At 32.4% G+C, this 18,884-nt stretch overlaps 1 pseudogene; it reads right to left on the bottom strand.

Annotated features, from left to right (window-relative positions):
• Positions 1-18,766: 18,766 nt before the first annotated feature.
• LOC112476184 lies at positions 18,767-18,884 on the bottom strand (annotated as a pseudogene).

Raw genomic sequence — 18,884 nt, 5'->3', positions numbered from 1 at the left:
GTCTCCAGAGTGAAAATTTCCAGAATGTTCATATTCCTCTCCAAATACAGCAAATTTTAAATACAACTTTGCTCTTATACAGCTTTTTAGCACATTTGTTCTGTGCTAAGAAATTTCCTCAAAACACAAACTAAGTATATCATTTGAAAACAATATTTTTTCTCTGTTGGATCCCTAAGCATCTTTAAATAGGAAATATTTTTAAGCCCTCTTTATTTGTTCTCCATATATCTAGGTAATATATCTCAAAACTTTTCAATTATCTAATCCTCCTACTTCAAGGGCCCCCTACCCAACACAAAAGTTTTATCTTGCAGTGGCCCCTAAGTCACCTAAAATGTAGTTAAAATTTTTACTATCCTTTGTAGGGCATGCATGACTTGCAAAGCCTGGTCCCTGCCTGTCTTTGTAGACATACCTCTCAATACTTTTGTCTTATAATTTAAGCACTAGCAAAAGCAATGTTAACTCCTCTGTTCTAGTTTGCCATCTCTATTTATCCTTCCTTCCTGTTTTCTAAGGACAAGTGTTCATTTTCTATCTGTTGCATTCTATGCATGCCTCTATAATCTCACTCTTCTCATTTTATCGTGATTATTGATCACTTGCACAATAGTTTGATTCAACAGGGCCTATGTTATAGACATCTTTGCATTACAAAACTCAAGCTCTGACAATTCACTTATATGATATTTTCTTCCAAATTTGCAATAACCACAATAATATTTTGACAAATTCATGTATATTTTTGTACATATACACAGCCTAGTGTACAGTTTTCAGAGTGCTCAGAATTTACAACGAGAAAGGTCATAGTGAATATGTCAAACTGAGTCACTTTTTCTCTTTTTATTTTCTTTGCATAAGACAACTTTCTCTTAATACTGAAAGGGAGAGAGTCAGAGGCAGAGACTGAGACCAAAACAGAGACGAAGAGAGAACTAATGAAAAATAAAATAAAAATTTAGTACCTTTTTTTCCCTATTAACCTCCTGCTGCTGGTTGGCATTGTGTGTCTAAAATGGATTTACTCTCTTTGTTTTTCTAATGCTGGGCTTTGCTTATCAGAGCTTTTTAGAATTCCTATTAAAGAGTGATTCTATTTACTTCTTATACTAGCAACTTAATATATCTTATTTTCTCAGGTGCTGATCATGGAATATTTGTAAACATATTACTATTGAATTCTGGATTCCTTGAAATTTTCTTCTAATGCTCTAAATCAGCCCTGTTGTATTGCTCTTGTATTATGTATTATAGCTGGATCCTCATTTAGTTTTCTTCTACTAGGTTTGTTTTCTGTATTAAAGCGTCTCTTGATTTTGGTAACTTAGAGAAAATACCATAGAGCTAGGTTTTTCTTTTATAAATTCATCCTATCTGCATTATAACTGCTTGATTCTATTATTTTTTGATTGATAATAGATTAGTAGAACCATTGAATCATACAGTTTTGCTACATAAATAACCAACTCAAAGTCAATGGTTTAAAATAGGCATTTATTATTATTATTCAGCATTCAAGACTTCAGTGGAGGAGGTAACTACAGATGTGGCAAAAGTAGCAAGAGAACTGGAATTAGAAGTAAAGCCTGAAGATGTGACTGCACTGCTCCAATCTCACGATTAAAACTTTAATAATGAGTAGTTGCTTCTTATGAATGAGCTAAAAAAGTGGTTTCTTGTGATGGAATCTACTCCTGGTGAAGATGCTGTGAAGACTGTTGAAACGACAGGAAAGGATTTAGAATATAAACTTAGTTGATAAAGCAGTGGGATGGTTTGATAGGATTGACTCCAATTCTGAAAGAAGTTCTACTGTGGGTAAAATGCTATCAGACATCATATGCCATAGAGAAATTGTTTGTAAAAGGAAGAATCAATTGATGTGGTAAACTTCACTGTTGTCACCTTTTTAAAACTTACCAAAGCTAACCCAACCTTCAACAACCACCACCCTGATCAGACAGCAGTCATCAACATTGAGGCAAGGTCCTCTATCAGCAAAAAAAGATTGTGACTCACTGAAGGCTCAGATGATGGTTAGCAATTTTTAGCAATATTTTTAAATTAAGGTATGTACATTGTTCTTTTAGACACAATTCTATTGCACACTTAGAAGACTATAATGTAAACCTAACTTTTATGTGCACTGGGAAACCAAAAAAATTGTGTAGCTTACTTTATTGTTATATCCACTTTATTGCAGTGGTCTGGAACTGAATCTATAATATCTCTGAAGTATGCCTGTAGAACATTTAGAATATAGCCTAGGAGAAAATCTAGGTGACCTTGTGTTTGGTAATTAGTTTTTAGATACAACACCAAAAGCATGGACCATAAGGGAAAAAAAAATAGAAAATTTGGACTTCACTGAAATTAAAATGTTCTGTTCTGTGAAAGACACTGTTAAGAGAATAAAAAGACAAGCTACTGATTTAAAGAAAATCTTTATAAAACATATATTTAATAAAGGATTTGTATCTAAAATATACAATGAAGTCTCAAAACTGAGCAATAAACAAACAACCCAACTAAAAATGGCAAAAGATCTCTCACCAAAAGATCTCTCACGAAAAGACATCTCACCAAAGCAGTTAAACAGATACCATATATGCACATAAAAATATACTCAATGCCATATGTTATTAGGAAATTGCAAATTAAAAATTGAGATAGAACACACAATGTAAATGTATATATGCCTTACTGTTAAAATGTACAACTGAAACTTACCAGATTTTGTTAACCAATGTCACCATAAAAAGGTAACTAATTAAAAAAAATAAAAGAAAAGAAAGAATATAACTCCTACCCCTTAAGTGTAGGCTGCACATAGAGACTTCCTTCTAAAGAATACAGTATTGAAATGTGGAATGAAGAGTAACTTTACAGTGAAGAACCCTGACAAACACTACATCAGCCCAGTGATCAAGGTCTACATCACTAGTCATAAATCATGTTGATGGTACCTTTAACATGTGCTGAGAGTGGCACTTTACCTCTGTGATCTTTCTCCGCCAAGACTAATAGCACTAGTCTAATCATGAGAAAAATATCAGACAAATGCTAATATAGGGGCATTCTACAGTGTATTTGACCAGTACTCCTCAAAACTGGTAAGGTCATCAAAACAAGGAAAGTTTAAGAAACCGTCATAGCCAAGAGGAGTCTAAGGAAACCAAACTAAATGAGGTATCCTGGAAACCAAACTAAATGATAGAATCCTGGAACAGAAAAAGAACATTAGGTAAAAACTAAGGAAAACAAAATAAACTATGGACTTCAAAAAATTGAGATAACTACATGCCTATTAGAGTGGCTAAAATTGAAAAAAAAAAAAAAAAAGAGGGATCCGAGTAATACTAAATGCTGGTGAGGATGTGTAGCAACAGAAAGTCTCATTCATTGCTAGTAGGAATGCAAAATGGTATGGCCACTTTGAAAGACGGTTTGGCAGTTTCTTACAAAGCTAAACATAGTCTTACAATACAATCGAACAATCACACTCTTAAGTATTTATCAAAATGGGTTCAAAACTTACATCCACACAAAAACTTTTACATGAATGTTATTGCAGCTTTATTCTTTATTCATAATTATTAAAAGTTGGAAACAACAAAGATGTCCCTCAATAAGCAAATGAATAAAATTGTGGTATATCCATACAACACTAAATTGATGAAATACTATTCCGTGCTAAAAAGGAATGATTTATAAAGCCATAAAAAGACATGGAGGAAACTTAAAGGTTATTACCAAGTGAAAGATGCCAGTCTGAAAAGGCTGCATGCTGTTGAGGATGTGTAGCAACAGAAAGTCTCATTCATTGCTAGTAGGAATGCAAAATGGTATGGCCACTTTGAAAGACGGTTTGGCAGTTTCTTACATGCTGATTTCAACTATGTAATATTGTGGAAAAGATAAAATTCTAGTGTAAACCAAAAACAAAAACTCCTGGCTTCAGGGGCACAGAGGGTCAGGGGAGGGATAAATAGTTTAAACACAGGGATTCTTTATAGCGATGAAACTATTCTGTGATGTAACTATTCTGTGAACCAAAACTGCTATAAAAAAAAACCCTAAAATCTATTAACCTAAAAAAAGAAAACCCAATAATCTCTACATTCATTTATTCATATTGTAGTGATCTTTGTCCTTTGACAGGTTTTAGAAAAACATAAATTGCCTTCTTGATTCTGCCTCTCGCTAATTATATGATCTTGGTCACTTCTTTGAACCTCAGTTTTCTTATATGTTAAATAGGGTTAATAATACCAAACACATAATATGGTGAGGATACCTGGCTGGAGAAGCATGTGCATGGGATTCTCAACACATATTACCGTCTTCCTTGTTTTTCAAATACTCTTTCTCCTATTCCTAAATGGAAACAACCTGACCCAAACATCCCTTGCATGCTTTCTCCTTGCACCATGTTTATTCAATCACCCATTCTCATTTCTCAACCATCACCCAAATTTTTCTATTTCATTCTTCCCTTTCTATTTCTTCAGATCCCAGAGCACAACTTAGCAAATAGCTGGAAGGTTCATAATAAGGTAGGAGGGGAGTTATTCGACATCATAATAAAGAATTCTTTTTGTTGAATCGTTGAGGTAGTAATGGTACCCCAGCCTTAGCACCAGGAAGGTCCTAAAAATAATCATGAATAAAACATGATTCCCGCTTTTAAGTAACTCACAATTATAAAGAGGAGATACATGTGAAGAAACCATACTGATACAGTTATCAACACCTCAGTGTGAATTTCTTTTAGATACTTTTCTCAGACTATATTGAAGAGGGAGAGGTGGCCCCAGCATAAGAATGCTGAGAATTAGGTTGGGAGTAGGTATCACTTAAAGGGAGGTGAGGAATTGGAGAAACTGAGGTTTAGTAGCATTAAATAACACTCCACTTATTTCGAAGTTATGTTACTCGAAAGCAAATACCCTCCCTCCAAAAAACCTGTTTTCTGATTGTACTGCAAAATGCAATTATCAAACATTTCTATCAGTGGAAATTAGGAAAAAGAAATTATTCAAGTACATTAAACGCTGAAGAGAATTTGGGTTTTTAATCATTTCATGTTGCTTCTAAGAAACTCATGTTGGTCATATTGCTCTACAAAACTAACATTCCTAATGTTTGTTTGGGCTTTATGTTTCTCTTGCATGAATAAATTTTGAATATGGATTCCAAAGAAAGGTTAATTACTTTGTTTTGTTTTACTTTTTCCTAATTAAGATGTTACTTATAATCAAACTGTATAACATCACAACTTGTGAAGCTAACATTCACTTTAATTTAACTCTTTTTAATTAATTTTATTAATAAATTGTATAATTCCAGCATTGTTTTAATTCATTTTATCCATGAGAATGGGGACTCACAGAACATTTCCTAGATGAATGATACCTGTAGAATTTGAAAGTATAAAGATCTTCAGGGGTAATTAATTAATTAAATTTATTTACCTGCATTTTCAATATCTATTCAAAATATATTTTCAAAGTATGATTTTTATATTTATACTCAATCATTTCATAATTTAATTAATTCAATAAACAGAGTAGGTACTGAGGTAATACACATTATTTTAGGTACATATGGCCCCAACTTCCTCTAGGTAATATGATATAAAACTTGATTATCTAAACTTGATTCTGATCTTACCCTCCCAATTATCCCAGTCCCCCTTTTCTTAATATTGCAAACACTTTTCATGCTGTTTCATATTATTCCAAAGTCAAAGAGCCAGAAAAAGAGCCCCCGAATTCCATGAAATTAAATCTGCCTTCCAGAGAGGTTTTTTATCAACTTGGCATTCATGATTTTCAAACTCTTGAAAGATATCACAGAATTAAAATCACCATGAAAATTTTACCAGCAGCATACTTTTTACCCAAAGCAATACTTTATCACCTTTATGTCCATTGAATTTTTATTATTTCTCACTATGTCTTAAACTCTTACTGTTTTAAATAGTAGTCCTGTCTTTGAATATAAAAATAACTTATTTCAATATAGAGACTTTTATGAAGCAAAATATTATTAGGCCAGAATCTAGACAAATATTATTCTTACACAGAATATGGATATACTCATAAATCTATTACACTTCAAAGATTAAAATTTCCATAATAACATTGATCACTCACTAGGGGTACAAATTGGGGAACATATTATGAAGAATAAAACTGACAACTTCACAGCACAATTTAAATTTCCTGTAATGAGTATATCAGCAATAAAATATAGAAATGACTTTATCAATAGTAGTAGTAAATTTTAGAATTGAGAGGAAAGCAACTGTGCCCCAAATGCCTTAAGAAAATATTAGTAGCATCATTACAAATGCCAGGTACTTACCCTTATATCAGTTGCACATACTTGAAATTCACTGGCTTGTGTGACCTCGAAGTTTCCAAATATTTAAGCTATATCTGGTAATTACCATAATAATACTTGCCTTGGCCCTAGGGATAGTTCCCATTTCAGGGTTAAAGCATAGTCATTAATAACTATAATTGACTAAAATGCAAATAGTCAATAGGGAAGATGTTATTGGCCCAAAAGATTTTGAAGATCAGCAATTGAGCTTGACAATGTCATATAATTTTTAAAATGTGATATCCAGCTGGTAAGGCCTAGTGTCTTCAAGTGACAACCTCTATTTTAGGGTAGAAAACACTGTTGAGTGACCTGATACTGATATTAAGACCACCAATATATAGAGTCCATCTAACTTCTTTTTTTTTTATAAACATTTCCTTTGATGAAAATGTTGCTTGCAACTGAGTAAAAAGCATTTAAATATGAAAGTGTCATATTATATAACAGTGGTGTTTTAAAGTGATTCCATCAGGTTTATTTTGTTTCCTTTCCCTGTATTCTTCACCTCTATTTTTCTAATTATTGATTGCTACTTTCAAGATTCTATCATTCTTCCCTTTTTTTGTTCTCAAGTTCACTCTCCTTTTTTTTTTCCCCCAAATATTCTCTGTGATCTTATATAAAATCCATCATATTTCAGGTAACTAATTGAAGATCAAGTCAAATAAGAAATTAAAAAAAAAGAAGAAAACAAAAATACCTCAAGAAGTAACTTCTGAGCTAGGCAGGCCACACTTCAGAATGGTATATTCATGCTGTATTTGTTTAAGAGAAACTGGCCAATGTAGAGATATTAGGCCTTGCCATTTAGGTGGCCACACTTTTTATTGCAAGCCCCTTTCAACCCAAGGATAGCTATACCATAAAGGCTAAATAATGCCTGGTAAGAAATATTTTCCTCTGTTAGCATTCTGAACTGCGTAATTTAATAAAATGTGAAAATTAAGAGGCCTGTTAGCCAATGGGCTGCACAGCAGGAGGTGAGTGACAAGCCAGTGAGTGAAGGTTCATCTGTACTCACAGCTGCTCCCTAGTACTAGCATCACCGCCTCAGCCCCTCCTCAGATCATCAGGCATTAGATTCTCGTAGGAGCACTGGTCTCTGGTGTCAAAAAGTTTGGGGACCGCTGACAGGAGCTACTATGATATGCCATGAGCTATTTGAAATAATGAGAGCAAAATTTAAGACGAAACAGAGGAAGCCATTTGGTTGCAAAAAAAAAATAGAAAAACACTAAAAGTGTAGCAGAGTTGCCAAGGGGCATGCCATATTTCCCGATGAAACCAGCACAGTTCTAGTTTTAGGTCATGGTCATTCTCACAATAATTCCTTTTGCTGAGCTAAACAGTGAATTCCTATTGTTTGCATTAGTCATCATTAATTCTTTCTCCTCTTACCCCGCATCTAGTTCTATCCTTCAAAATAAGTATAGAATCTGAAATGGTCTCACAGCATCCAAATGACCACTGTGATCCAAGCGCCATCATCTGTCTGGATTATAACACAGCAGCCTTGTTGCCTTGCTTCTGCCTTTGCCCCTAAAGTCCATTCATCAGCAACAGAGATATCTTTATAAATGCATGACAGACAATGTCTGTTCTCTGTTCAACAGCCTACAATGTTTCCCATCTCACAGAGAGTAAAAGTAAAAATGCATACAAGGGCTCATAAAGAACTACATGACCTGTCTCACTCTGACTTCTGTTTCCTATGAACTTATCACCTACCCCTTTATACCTAACCACTCCATTCCAGTACACTGGCCTCCTTACTTTCCAGGAATCTCACCAAATACTTTTCTGCCTCAGTTATTTTCATCTGTTTCCTCTGCCTGGAAATCTCTTCCCCTAGACACCTATTTGGCTCCCTCCCTCACTTCCTATTACTTTGAGAGGGTTCACTCTTGTCCTTTACCAGCAGTCCCTGTTTCCTTCATCTTATCATTATTTTTATAGCAATTATTACAACCTGATGTAGCATATGTTAATTATGATTGTGGTCTGTCACCCCACTAGAATAGAAGCTCCATGATGGACAGTGATTTTTTTTCCTACTATATCCCTAGTGCCTAAAACAGTAATGAGTATTCAATAAATATTTATTAGATTAATATATAAAAATTAGATATTAATATGTGATTTGATTCATAGAATTTCATATGGAAGGAATGTATGATAATTAGAAAGAGGAAAAGAAAAGGTAACATGAATAAACAGATAGAGAAACTGAATTAAAAATAAAATGTGCATTTATATCTTCACAATGACAGACTTTGCCATCATTTGTCTAGAGATCCAATGCAAATATCAAGAATAAAGAGTAAAATATGTGAGAATTCAAAGGAAATGACATTTCATAATGATGATTAATTTAAAATGTGATAGGCTAATATTTGTTTTTATTAGAATTTTTATATAAATCCACAAAATAAAACTATGAAATGGAGGAAGCAATAGGTAATGTATGACATAAAATTTTCACTATTAATCAAATATGTTTTTCTAGTTTTATCAGCTATCATTTCCAAACTCATATTTCAATTTTAACTCTTAAGTACATTTTAAGTTGTAAACTTGATAGAAATTATAACTAAGGAGATATATACTATAATATTAGCACACTGTTGGCAGAAAACAAATATTTGACCAAAAAAGGGTATTTGCTTTTCAAATAATTTTCTTAGAGGAAGTATCGTATTACCACTGAAAATTAAAACACTGACTTAGTTGAATTGATATATTGCTTCCATGTTTGATTTATAAGATTCCAATGTTTTCAGTACTTATATTCCTTTGTTTTAAGATGTTTGATCCATAGGAGTGTATTTTTAAAAACAGATTCTACCATGTAGTTTGGGGACAAATACAATTGATAACACGAGATATTATTACTCCATTATTCATACATATTCTAGGTATTTAGAAGAATTCATAGTAATCAATTCTTCCTTCCATTCTTTCTCCTTCCATTTCATTATTTTTTTAACAAATATTTTACCAGTGCTTATAATGTATTAATACATTGGAAACAAAAATTCAAAATCCCTGCCCTTAAGACCTGCCACCAAGCCTTCTTCCTTTTTATTTCCTCCTTTTCTCCCTTTCTACCTCTCTCCTTAAATTATACAAGTAATACAGGAGTATACCATTTCTCCCCCTTTCTTTTTTCTCTCCTTCATTCCACAGGTAATATAGGAATACATAAGTGTAAAAGATCCAAATGATACAGAAGTGTAAAGAGTGAAATATAAATGCCTTTCTTTGCTCTCCTTGTATTCTACTGCTTAGAGAATCATTTGTCCAGAGATTTATGAGCATTTGTCCATTTAAATTTCCACCCATTTGTTTCCACATGGTTGTGTGCAGACACCCATATGTATTTTGTTCCTTATATATTATAAGGATTTATAACATTTTTATTCCCCTAGAAATATATATTCCATTCTTTTAAACAATTACAAAGTATTACACAGAGAAGGTGTAACCCAATTTATTTAACTACTCTCTTATGATGGTTGTTTTGACCCTTTAGCAATAGGGTCAGATGGTTGTTTTGATGGTTGTTACTTATTTATTGAGGTTATACAGTTAATTCTGCAATGAATATCTTGAACATTGATTACTGAACAAATGTGTAGCGTTTCCATAAAATAAATTCTTAGAAGTGGAATTTGTAAAAAAAAAAAAAAAGTATTGGCCTTTTACGTTTTGATAGATACCAATAAATTACCTTACAAAAATGATTAACAAATTTACTCCAATAAGAGTATATTCCCACTAATATCTAATATTATCGATCTTATTTAAATATGACTAAGATAAAATTATACTTTGCAATGTCTGATCTCTGATAATTTTTAATAATATTGTTCATATTTTCTTATGTTTATTGGCCATTTGTATTTTGTATTTTCTGACTCGCCTGTTCATATTTCTTTTATCCCATTTTTTATTGGATTGTGTCATTTTTTATGGAATACATAAAAACTCATTTTCTGGATGTTAATCTTTGTTTATAAAATGACTTACAATTTTTTCTACATTGTATCTTCCCATTTGGAATTATGATATGCATTAAAATATGTTAATATTTTCAATTATGGCGCCTGTGGTATTTAGAAAGGACTTTCTCACACTGAGATTTAATTTTTCAACTACTGTCATTTCTATTGTGTAGCTCTTTAGTCCATCTAAAATTTATTTCTATGTATGATGTGAAATAGGTCTAAATTAATTGTATTTTTAATGGACAGCCAATTTACTAGCAACCATTTACTGATTTAGAGGACAATCTGTTCTTCATCACTGATTAGAAATGTACCACTCTATTCTAGACCACAGGCACCGCCAGAATTAGAGTTTGCTACTCTTTGGCCTAGGAAATTTATATTTGTTGAGCTCTAAAGTGTGATTTTCTTCATTATCTAAACCTGTTTTTCTATATTTATTTCACAATTTGCATGATAATCATTTTACCTAAATTAAGTTTAATCTAGAAAAAATCTAGCTGCTACAGACATATACATTTTTTCCCTCTAGAATATGCCTTGTTTAAAAAGTCACAACACTATTTATTTTAGGCACTATTAATTGTAGTTACATCTTCATGGTAATATGTTGGTTTGATGATTCTTTGTATACAGTATTAAGTATTTTCAGGGTCAAAAACTCAGCTCTGCCCTTAGCTCTGAAACATTATTCTCCAAATATTGCAAAGGCCTTTGCCCAAAGCATGTAAAATCAACCTTGAAAATGACTGTTTTTCAAATTAACCCTGCTTTTGTTGCTTTAAAATTAACTAAAGTAACATTTTTCTACAAGAAAGATTAAATTTATGTCTATCAAGGCAATTATGATTGAACATCTGACTTTTACACACAAAAACATTTCCCTTAAAATGTAAATTGGTAGATATTTTTAAGTGCTTTGTTTTCTAAATATTGATAGATATTTTAGATACTTTTCTACATAATTTTGAATTATTTCCTTGACTCCTACTAGTAAAATCTGAAAATACAGTGTACCCAAAGTACATAAACATCTTTATGCTTATGAGGAAAATGTTATATAACTGATATGGTAAGAAAATGTACAATCAGAGCCTCCAGTTTTATTATCACTCTATTTTTCCTTGTTATGAAACATGAGAGATTCTCTTGGTATCTACAAAAACTTAATAGGGACTTACTTTACTCAGAGATTATAGTGTATTACATGTGTAAGAGTATAATATATTTTTCTTTATACTTTATAAGATAGTACATATCTTGTAATACTTTCTAATCCTCATTCCTTAGCAAAAAGAAGTTACAAAGAGTGTATTGGATTAGGTATTATAATCTCACATATTGAATAGTCACACTCTTTGTTTCTAATTTGTTTGTCACAAAAAGAAAATAGTGTAAAAAATACTATTCCAAATATAAAATTAAAAAAATACAATCAATTGGAAATTTGAAATGCAGCATCTTTCCTTTTCCTGTGCTTCCTTTTTAAAAACTGTATCTCCAAAATTGCAAATGAAATGTGTTTATTTTGATAAATTCAAATAATAGAGAAATACATAAAGTATAACTTTTATACTTTTCCTATGTATGTCATAATACATATGCTTTTTTTAATTGGAAGACTATTAAATTTATATTATTTATAAACTAATAGAGTCCATCCTTTTATCCCTGGAACTTGTGACTATGCTATCTTACATGGCCAAAGGAACTTTGCACATGTCATTTATATTATGGACTTTGAGATACGAAGATTATTCTAGATTATTCCTGTGGGCCTACTGTAATCACATGAACCCCTAAAGGCAGAGAACTTCCTCTGGCTGGAGGTAGAAGAGAGATGAGGAGGAGAGGAAAGTCATAGAGATTCCAGGGGTGAGAAGGAATGGACATGTTTTTCTCTGGCTCTGATAGGAGTCTAACTGGTCAACACCTTGATTTTAGCCTTGTGAAACCTGGAGTCAAGAGACCAGCTGAGCCAACTTAGACTTCTGACCTACAGAATTGTGAGATAATAAAGTTATGTTGTCGCAATATTATTTTAAAACTATTATAAAATTCTACTCATATGTCCATGTTATACATGATTAAACTATAATATACCAAGCTCTATAATTTATACTTATTTTAAATAATTGTATGTAAAACATGTATCTGTGAAATAAAATCAACCAAAACACTATTAAACTTAAACCTTTATTTCAACATGAGTTTATGAAGGAATGTTCTGGCATAGAGGAAGACAGATTGTTTAATATAACTTTACCTTTAGCAATAGGGTCAGTTGGACATCAGCTGGTTTGGCAATAATTACTTCACAATGCTTTTCAAAAGAAGGAGGAATTGATCTTGGTAATAGGCAGCTGGAGGCTGGGCAATTTGTATTTTATCAAGAACAGTGGGGAGAAATGGTTCTGGGCTAAAAACATGTGAGGGCCACAGTGGACATTTTTCAGACCTTTGTGGTTTCTTACCTACTTTTAACTTGTCAACTAATGCGATGCTCATTCTGAGTTTATTTTTTACATATTTAAAACATCCCCATGAATGGCAAATCTGTACTCATTTTAAATATTTGTGATAGCTGCCTAAATAGTAATACTAGCTTCCTAAAAGGATTTTTTCTTAGGGGAAAAATATCAAAGTTTTTGATTGAATTTCAATAAGAACCTATAACAACAATGCTCTCTAGGAATATATGTTATTTATTTATAGGTTAAAATAGAATAAGAAAGGAAAGAAATTTATCCTTCAGAAATTTGTGTAGAAGTGTTCATTTTAAAATTATTTTTAATGTTTTTAAATTTTAAAATTGAATTTATTTTTAAAATTTTAAATTGACTTTTTGTAGTTAATTTTTTTAATTTTTGTATTTTGTACTATCTGACTACATGTACTATATGCACTATCTGACTGCCATCACTTGTTTCTTATTTTTCTATCTCTCCCCCTTTTTGTAGTAATTATATACATTATAACAAATAAATGTACTATCAAACTTGAAGGGCATAAATTATTATTGAGCGAAATCCTCCTACCACTTTCTCTCCAGTCTCACACTTGAAGGTAATTACTTTTGAGAGATTGCTGTGCAACCTTCCAAATATATTCCATAAGTATTCAAATACATATAAGTTAAAGCAAATACAAGCACGATATATGTGTATTTTAAATATAAATTTGATCATATAATTCACATAATTCTGCATTAAAAATAACATTAACTCCTATTAGGTATTTTTCTACGTTGGTACATAGAGATTTATTACACTTTTTAGCAGTCTTATTTGTATTATAAGCATACCTGTATCTAGCAGCAACTTTCCACTTTCTAATTTAGTCTGGTTTCATAAATCAAAGAAACTCACCAGTTAGAACTGTAGTATATTTACTTACTGGATGTGGTAAATGCCTAAAACATTCTCCTACTAATAAAGTGACTGAGCCATTGGGATTTAGCTCAAACATCACCTCCTCAGAGCAGCCATCACTGACCATTATCTATAAAGTTGCACTGTCGAGCACACTCCCACTTCTATCACACTCTGTGTATTTCCTTTAAAGTAATTGGCACAATATGAAATTATTGTATTTTTGCTTTTTTATTTTCACTAAATCTTCATTAGTCAAAATGCCTGTCTGTCCTCTTCTTTGATCTATTTCCCAGTATTTTGACAACTCCCTGACACATAGTATATATTCAGTAAATATTGATTGAATGATTAAATGGATGGATTGATAGATGGATGGATGGATGGGTGGATATATGGATAGATGGGTCTCTACTGTATGACCTTTGCTCACAGACTGTCCTTCCTTATTTACCTGTTTTCTGACATTGTGGAAAGTTGTAAATGCCAGATTAGTGAACTCAAAGAAAATGACCAACAATAAATACAAACTAGAGGACCTGGACTCTTAGGAGTAATTTCACAAAAGGTAAACTAAGAATGACCTGAAACTTGCAAAAAAAAATATTAAGAATAACACACGGGGTTTTTGAATCATTTTCAAAGTAAGACTCACAACAATAAAAATCGCAGTTTAATTTATTGGGAGTGCATGGGGCAATGTCGAATAACAGAAAAAGTGAAATGTCTCAGCTTCTATTTTGTTCCATTTTTTTTTTCATCAGATTGAAAGAGCATTAGACTGGAGGGGATAGAACAAATACTGTCATGAAAAAGTTGAACCTTAAAAAAAGAGGAGAGAGAAAGAATACCTTACTCAGAATGAGTTGTGTTACAAGACTGAAGATGGGGTCTTGACAAAGAATTCTCTAAGAGTCAACTTTAACACTAGGACATAGTATAGGAAAATGATTTGAAAAATTATCTTAAAGAAGCACAAGTAAGGAAGGGTAAGGTAAGGAAGGGAAAAAGGCAATCAAAGGCATATTAATGAGTGCCCTATACCACACTTACACTCATATCAAATCTGTCGGAGTATCTGGGTTTGGGATCAAACATCAGTAGTTTTTGAAGTTCCCTAGGTAATTCTAATATGCATCCAAGTTTGAGCCAGTGTTCCAATTCTTACTATTTAAAATGTGTTCCTTAGAGCAGGAGTAGCCACAGTAGAAGATGGGAAATACAGAGAATGCAGAATTTTGATTCCTGCCCCAGACCAGCAGAATCAGAATCTTAACTTTAACAGAATCCTCCAGTTATTCATATGAACATTCAAGTTTGAGAAGCACTCAATACTGCACACTGGAATCACTTGCAGAGCTTTAAAAGTACTAACATCCAAGACAAAAGGTACAAACTCCAGAAATACTAATTTCTGGGATCAGGGTTTTTACAGTCTCCCCAGCTGATTCAATTGTGCAACAAGGTTTGATAATCACTACTGTAATCATTTCAGTTGGAGTTATATTTTAAAGATGTTTACGGATTTCTCTTATAGTATCTCAATAATTTCCTATTAAAATTATTATGATGATCTCACAGATTATACTTTTATTCTTTATTTTCTTGATCATCTCTGAATGTTGTTCCTTTCTATTTTATTTATTCTCCTGTACTTTTTCATCTATTTTTTCCTTACTCAACTGCTGCTTCCTCATTTGATGCTTCTACCTGAGACAATATTTACAACTAATTCAGTTTTCCATTTTAGCTGCTGTTTAGAATCATGTGGGAAGCTTTAAAAAAAATATTGATGTCCAGGTGATACCCTAGAGATTTTAATTTAATGATTTGTGGTGAGCTCAGCTATGTTTATTTATTTACTTTTATTTCAAAGTTCTGCTGGAAATTTCAATGTGCACCTAGACTTGAGACCCTCTGAGAGCTTATTTATCTTGTCTGGAACTTTGAAAGACAAGGTACAAAGAACAAATTATCATGGAACACCAGTTAAATGCCTTTCTTTATAAGCGCCTTAATAGTTCAATCCATGCATTGTCATTTTATTGTTTAGCATTGTAACCTTACATTGTTGTAGTGATTAATATATAATTGGTGAAAAACTGTTCTCAAAATTGATGAAAAAAGTTCTCAAAAAAACCTATTACTTAATTCTCACAACACCCCTGTGTTAGATATTTTTCCATGTTACAGATGAGGTTATGTGACTGAGTGAGGATCGCTAGGAATTTATGGTGATTAGAATAAGATGGATCGAGTTATCATTAGTAATGTTTTTCCTAGTCCAGAAACAGAGATGACAACATTTGCCCCACAGTGCTCCCAAGGCACCATCATGTGTGCCCCATTAAAACATATTCAACCCAAAGATTATCAAGTGCTAGAACAGTTCTAAATTTGAGTGCCATTGAATATTCTGGATTTTCATGAAGATGCTTTCATCTACAGACAGAAGGTAGATTCCTTTTTTGTGTGTGTGAAAAGTTTCACTTATTTTTTTTTCAATTTCCAAATAAAAAGTTATTTCTCTTTTCTAGTATTCCCAGAAATTTCACCACCATGTATTAAATGGGCATTTTAGCTACTTAAGTGGTTGTGATGATATTAATTATTTATAGGCCATAGTTAACTTGACATATAGGAAATGCTCAGTATGGTAATCATAATATCAGTATTGATTATTTTATAAATAGCATCTACTAAGGAGCAGCACTATATTTACTATTAATGATATTAATCAACATGGTATTCATATATGCTTCTAGACAGTCTAAATTTATTCATGTGATGAAGTAAGTCTAGAATTTCCCAAAGTGAGAACTGTGAAAACCTGGTCCCACAGATTATTAACTAGCTTTAGTTTACATAGGTTCTGTGATGACAGGTGTTTGGGAAATACTAGGTTAAACAACATCTAATAGATTTCTCTAGGAGGGATTATCCGGAGCCTTTAGTGTGCTTTTATTAAACAGGAATCACATAGAGGGTTATAATATAGGACACAGAATTTCACAAACCCATCTGAGCATTTTGAACAACTTTTTATATTATAGAGTTTGTACTCCCTGGAGCACATTTTGGATATGTCCAGTTAAACCATTAATTTGTACTACATCAAGTTACTCTCTTAAAAAACTGACTTTTCTGAAATGCATTTTAAGGTTGCATGTTCAGATCCATTCATAGCTAATGTTAAGAAAGATTCCTATGTTATATATCCTCCACCTTTGCTGTAAAATGTTACTGTAGTCAACAAATACTTTATTATACAATGTTTTGTAAATGAATTTCCATTGAGAATTTTTAGGACTTTAGTTCCAGGAATACTTATAATTTTCCTAAATAAGTGGTATCCTTTCCCATGTTAATTATGAGAGCTACATCGCTATGTCATGCTGGACCTTCTTTGTCCAAAAGCCAAAAGTCAAATTTTATGTACATTCACAGCAAATCTAAAAAATTCACATTTTGGGGATATTTTAATTGTTAATTTCCTTGGACCAAATATTCAGTCTATTCTGTAGTCTTATCATATATGAGTTTTGCTTGAAGCCTCCTCAAACCACTTCACAGAGATGTGTCATACAAATAAACTTTACAAATGGAATTCACTGTGTCTTATCCATTTTTCATACTTCTTCTAGGATATCCATAATTACGCTGAGGCTTCAGTCTCTCTGTGGTTTTCATTCTGAGTCTCAGCAGGTGCCATTTTTTTTCTCTTCAGGAAACCTTGCCATTTGAGTAGGAAAATGCCTCCTTTCCAGGCAAAGAAAAAAAACATCTCTTTCTTATCCATCTTTGTGTGAAAGAAATTTCCAGTGGCAGAAAGTCTACATCAAGATCATTAGAAATCAAATTGTGATTACAAGCTTCTACCTTTAGTACTTTACTGAACATCTATAGAAGTTATATGATCTTTTTTTTTTTTTTCAGGTTAACTGTAGTTTCTACCTATGATCTCCTGAGATTTGCTGTTGAATGCCTGCCCCTTGCCATGTTTTTAAGAACTGGATCGGTCATCTCCTCTTTGCCCTCAGATCCATTCTTGTCTTTCCCCTGCTCTGTACTGCATTACCAGGTATTGATCACTGAAGAATACATTTCCCAGGTTACCTTGCCCAAACAATTCCTTTTAGATTCGACCAAGAGGTAATCAACATATAATGTGTAAGTTTAAGGTATACAATGTGATGATTTGACATATGAATATATTGCAAAATGATTACTAACGTTAGTTAACACATCCATCACCTCACATAGTTATCTTTTTTTTCTGTTGAGAACCTTTAAGATTTACACTTTTAGCAACTTTCAAGTACACAATATGGTATTACTAACTATAATCACCATGCTATAAATTAGATTCCCAAAACTTATTCATCTTGTAACTGAAAGTTTTCATCTATGCCCCACCACTTCCTTTCTAGCAAAGATCCTTTTGGTGTCTCTTTCTATGAGTATGTTTTTGTTTTGTTTTGTTTGTTTTGTTTTAAGATTCTACATATAAGTGAAACCATACAGTATTTGTCTTTCTCTGCCTAACTTATTTCACTCAGCACAAAACCCTCTAGACCATTTGTGTTGTCGCAAATGGCAAGATTCCATTCTTTTTATTGCTGCATAATATTCCATTGTACATATATACCACATTTTGTTTAACCATTCATCTATCGATAGCCATTCTAATAGGTATGAGTTAATATCTCATTGTGGTTTTGATCTTCATTTCCCTGATGATTAAGAATGATGTAGAACATTTTTTCATGTACCCAGTGCCCATTTATGTATCTTCTTTGAAAAAAAATGCCTATTCATGTCTTTTGTCCATTTTTAAATTGGATTATTTTTTTCTATTGCATTGTATAATTTTTATTTTTATTTTTATTTTTATTTTTATTTTTAGGCGAGCCAACCTTTGGTTGACCTCACAGATTGCTAGGAACTTGTCGACTTACAATTCTTTATTTTTTTTATTTTTTGTTTTTACACCTACAGCACCTGGTATTCCTAGGTGGTCTCCCATCCAAGTACTAACCAGGCCTGATCCTGCTTAGCTTCTGAGATCAGACAGGATCAGGCTATTCAGGGTGGCATGGCCGTAGAC

The sequence above is a fragment of the Pteropus alecto genome, unplaced genomic scaffold (genome assembly GCF_000325575.1).
Source record: "Pteropus alecto unplaced genomic scaffold, ASM32557v1 scaffold272, whole genome shotgun sequence".
Taxonomy (NCBI): Eukaryota; Metazoa; Chordata; class Mammalia; order Chiroptera; family Pteropodidae; genus Pteropus; species Pteropus alecto.
Note: the sequence above shows the minus strand (reverse complement) of the source record. Positions and strands in the feature narration are given on the sequence as shown.